Genomic DNA, 5,283 nt, shown 5'->3' with positions numbered 1-5,283 from the left:
TATTAACACCCAGCTGAAACAATCCATCAACCCCAGGTGCCCCCCCCGGGGGATCCAGCTGGGATCTTTTCCCTCCCTGCCACCCCCCATAGGAGCTATAGGGGCTGGTTTTCCCGGCTCCGCTCCCCGATTCCCCGTTATCACCCAGCCTCGTCCTCTTTCCCCGGCTAATTGATCTGCTGTTTTTGTTTTCTTATCAAATCGCTCTCGGCCCCTGATGCTCCTTTAATCAATTCTCAGCCCTATCTGTACCAAGGACCGCTGGGAGACCTTTCTTTGCAGCCACCGCTGTATCTAATCACTCAGGGACTTTACCTAATTGGTGTAAAACCTGATTTCTTCCTCTAATCGCTCCGAGGCCCCGATTCACTTATCTAATCGCTCCAAAGCCCAAGCCTTGCACACCTCTCTCCGGAGCTCCGGCGTATCCTCCTCCATCGGTTGGGTGTCCCCCCCCAGCGCAGGTGGCTGGGCTCTCTTGACTCCCTAATCCCTCAGCTGCTTGATCCCATGAAGTAATCCAGCCAAGATTTGGCACACGTGCTCGGCTGCTCCCCTAACCCAGTGCCAGGAGGAGCAAACCCACCGCGGGGGCATTTCCTCCATTTTTCTCCCCCCCCCCCCATCAGCCAAGCATCAACCTGCTGCGGTTGGGTTTTTGCCCGCTCCACCCCTCCGACGGTCCCTTGGGGAGGGCGACGAAGGGAGGGTGACGCAGGGTCCCTTGGGGAGGGCGATGAAGGAGGGGTCCCTGGGGGAGGGCAACACATGGGACCCTTGGGAAGGGCGACACAGGGTCATTTGGGGAGGGCAATGCATGGGACCCTTGGGAAGGGCGACACAGGGTCACTTGGGGAGGGCAATGCGTGGGACCCTTGGGAAGGGCGACACAGGGTCATTTGGGAGGGCAATGCACAGGACCCTTGGGAAGGGCGATGAAGGAGGGGTCCCTTGGGGAGGGTGATGAAGGAAGGGTCCCTTGGGGAGGGCAACGCATGGGACCCTTGGGGAGGGTGACGCATGGGACCCTTGGGAAGGGCGATGAAGGAGGGGTCCCTTGGGAAGGGCGACGCATGGGACCCTTGGGAAGGGCGATGAAGGAGGGGCCCCTTGGGAAGGGCGACGCATGGGACCCTTGGGGAGGGTGACGCATGGGACCCTTGGGAAGGGCGATGAAGGAGGGGTCCCTTGGGAAGGGCGACGCATGGGACCCTTGGGAAGGGCAATGAAGGAGGGGCCCCCTGGGAAGGGCGACGCATGGGACCCTTGGGAAGGGTGATGAAGGAGGGGTCCCTTGGGGAGAGTGATCAAGAAGGAGTCCCTTGGGGAGGGTGACAAAGGAAGGGTCCCTTGGGGGGGGGGTGATGAAGGAAGGGTCCCTTGGGGGGGGGGGCGATGAAGGAAGGGTCCCTTGGGGGGGGCAACGCATGGGACCCTTGGGAAGGGCGATGAAGGCGGGGTCCCTTGGGGAGGGTGACGCATGGGACCCTTGGGAAGGGCAACACAGGGTCCCTTGGGGAGGGTGATGAAGGCAGGGTCCCTTGGGGAGGGTGACGCAGGGTCCCCTGGGGGCGCGATGGCCACCCGGGTGATGAAGGCGCACGCCTTACAGCCCCCCCCCTTCCAAGAGGAATCTCCCCTCTCCGCCGGGACTGGGTGCACCGGCTCAACCAGTTCCCCCTCTGCTGCACCCACTGGGCTGGGTGCGGAGAGGGGATGGTCTGGGGGTGAGCGGTAGCCCAGGGGTTGCCACCAGGCCGCTCGGCAGCCTTGGCCCTCGGACCACAGGGGAGCTGGCGTGGTGGCCGTGGGCTGGAGCCTGCTCACCCGAGCCCTCTCTTTCCTCCTGGTGAGTCACGTCCGCTGATTCAAGCAAAAGAAGTTGACGGGGGAAAACATTCACCAGCGCCAGCCTGGCAGGATCCCAAGGCTGAGGACAGGGTGGCAGGAGCAGAGGGGATGTGTATTTTTTTTATTATTATTATTTTTTTCCCCCCCTTGGAGTTCGGCAGGAGAGCGGGTCCTGGTCTGGGGTGGCTCGCCAAGCCCCACAGTGCCCAAATCCTGCTCCAGCAAGCCCCCCATGCTCCCCCCTCAGAAACTGAGCAGACCCCAGACCTTCCCAGCCTGTTTGTTGTTCCTGTCCCCTCCGGCTGGCTGCTTCAGCCCCACAGCTCATCCTTTGCTTCAGCCACACAGCTCATCCTTTCCCCTGAAGCATCCGTGCTGAGCCAAAGCTTCCCCTTCCCGTGGCTGAGGGGGGAGGGCATGGCCCCCAGCCCACGCTCACTCAGCACCACAAGGTCACTCCTGCCTCACCCCGGGCGGGAGCTGTGGGGGCTGCATCCCCTTTCTGCTCAGCCCCACACAGGGAGGTTTTGGGGGTGGGAAGCATCGCCCCACCATCCCAGGAGGCGGAGGATGCTTCAAGTCCCAGTTCCAGCCTCTTAGGGCTTCGGTTTTCCTTTCTGCACCCAGAGCTGCCGTGCGGGAAAGCGTGTGCCGAGGGGATGGGGCTACGTGGGGCTGGAAGCAAAGGAAATGGGAATCGGGTCTCACCGGGCAGCCACAGCGAGGATGCAGAGAGCTGGGGCCCGATCCTTGCCCTCTCCATTGGGAACAGCAGCGAACCGCTGCGCTTTGGGATCTTTCAGACCCTCGTCAGAGCAAAGCGGTGCTCCCTCCCACCCCCGAAACAGCTCCCAGTGCCCCCAAAGGCCCCACTGGGTGGGAGGATGCAGCGGGAGGCAGGCGGATACCCAGCCCCTTCCCGGGTGCCTGCCCTCTGCGCGGGGCCGGGAACACGTTCCCAGAGCCGAGCAGTGGGAATTTGGTGTGTTTATTTGCAATCCAGCGCTGACCCCGGGACTGGGAGGAGAATGAGTCAGCTTCCAGTTCAGGGCAGGATTCCTCCTCCTCAGGCCTCTCCTTTTAGTTCCAACAAGCGCCATTTGGAGATGGCGGCAATTAAATTATTTCATTCAGTCGGTGCTTCTAATCAGCAACAGGCTGCAACCATCCCACCCCGACATTCCTGGTGTTGGGAAGCGGATGGAAAGCAACAGAGCCCCCAGATCCTTGCCTTCAGGGATAACTACCAAAGCACCACAGGATCCAGGAGGATCGTGCCCACATCCCGGAGGAGCTGCTCCCCCCAAAGATTAACTTGCATTTCTCTTCGGCTGGGCAGAGAGGTTTCTGGCCCCCAGGGGCAAAATCTTCGCCCACCCCCAGACTGCTCCGCCCTGGGGATGCCGCTGGGCACACTCAGCTCCAGCTCTGATGGATGTCAGCCCTCACACAGCTGCGGGAGGGAGCAAAGGAGCATCGTCACCCTCCCCAAGCCCACCCTTGGCCCCTCGCTCCTCCGTGGCCATGCTCCTCTTACCCCATTACCCCAACCCCGACTTGTCCCTGGGGAGCCTGGCCACCTCCCCTCTGCCCAGCCTGGCGAGGAAGCTCCAGGAGATGGGAAGCAATCTAGCCCTGCTGGTGTTAGCCACGGTTTGGCGCACGGATACAAGAGGAACGGCTCCTGTCCTGGGCCGATACGGGAGCACCCACAGACGGCATCACCCACTGGTCCCGCAGCCCCCCACGAGCTGTGCCCTCCTTCCACAATACTTCTGGTTTGCTCCCTTCTGGACAAGAGGAAAGGGATGAGCCTGGATGCTCCCCAAGTTCCCTGGGAATCGCGAGGCTGGCTGCTTTCCCCAGGAGCAAGGATAACGCATCGGACCCTCTAACCCCTCTTTCTTCACCAGATCCCTCCTGGAGGGTGCCACGGCCCAGGGGTGCAAAGCAAACACCCACCCCTGGCCCATCCCGGAGGGTGGCAGCTGAGATGGGCGCAAACATGACCCCCTCAATCCCCCCACCCCACAGCCCCCCCATTTCCACCCAGGGCTGCTACCGAGCCCCCGGCTCCTCAGCACCCAGCGCTGGTACCCAGGATGCTACAGCCTGGCATGTCTTCCCGGGGTTGCCAAAGCAACCGCAGAAACACAACAAACAGCAACAACACACAGCAGACAGTCGGCAAACATTCCCCTCTTATTTTCTCCCCAGTTCGGTTTGTGCTTTTTCCCCTCTCCCACGAGGAAGCTGCTACCATCGGAAGGGAACAACAATATTATTCTTAAGCGCACCCAGCCTGTGCCATCCCAGCGGGAACCGCATCGCAAAGCCCCCGGAGCTGCTGGGAAGGCGGCTGCTTCTGGGGAGGAGCCCGGCAAAGCCACCCTGGACCCCCCAGTCGGACACCGAGCCCCTCACCTACCTCCTCGGTGCTGCTGGCGAGGTCTTCGGTGCTGAGTAATCGGTGCTGTGCCGAAGCCAGGTTGGCCAAGTAAGGTGAATCCCTCCTGTTTTCCCTGCCTGTTGGGATGCCCTGACCTCAGGGCTGGGATGCACCTGGTCCTGCTGACTTCTACACCAGCCGGGTTGTTTTGAAGTGGGGGGGAGCTGGGGCTCAGCACCCTTTCGCACAGGGCTGGGAGCACAGCAGCATCCTCCAGGCTGAAGCGGGAGCAGGCAGAGGATGCTCCCCCCCTGCCGAGGGGCTCTGGGTGCGCGGATGCCCCAGGACTCACCGAGGCAGGATGGCAGCCCGAGCCCCCGCAGCCGCCTTAGCGAGGGGATCAGCGGGCGAAGCGTGGGGCGCGGGTTTTCCAAATAGGATTAGCATCGCTGCAGCACGTGACGCTGCGGGAGAGCGGCTCTCCTGGAGCGCTGCCTTCGAGCCAGCCTGCCCAGCACCAAGCACCAGCTCCACCGGGCCAGGCACCCCCCCGAGCCGCTGGGATCAGGGCTCAGCCGCCCGCTTTCTGACCCCAGTTTAATGACTTTTCATCCTTTTTGGGGGTTGTGGGGTCCTGTGAGCGTACTGGAGGAGAGAGGGGATGCTCCCAGGACAGCGAGCTCCCAGCTATAAACCTTCCTGCATTCCTCCATCCCGTCTCACCTCTCCCTCCTAAAAATCTGGGAGACCCCAGGGGCAGCAGCCCCTTTCCCACCCAGGAGCAGGGTCTGCTGGCACCTGTCCCCACTGATTTCACTTGGCAGCTGCCTCCAGTCTCCTTAATTCCTGCAAATGCCGAGTGCTGTGGGCTACAGGGGTTGTAGCCAATGCCCTGAGAGCCGAACCGATTAGATGTGAAATATTTAACACGTATCCCGTACCCCACGCCGTTCTTCTCTCCCTCTTGAGCATACATATATACACATGCATATGCTTATGTGCATACTTCTGCTCATCTTCTCTCATGCTCTTTTCTCCTCTTT

The sequence above is a fragment of the Falco biarmicus genome, chromosome 19 (assembly GCF_023638135.1).
Source record: "Falco biarmicus isolate bFalBia1 chromosome 19, bFalBia1.pri, whole genome shotgun sequence".
Taxonomy (NCBI): domain Eukaryota; kingdom Metazoa; phylum Chordata; class Aves; order Falconiformes; family Falconidae; genus Falco; species Falco biarmicus.
The sequence above is the reverse complement of the archived record's forward strand: the minus strand, read 5'-3'. Positions refer to the sequence as shown.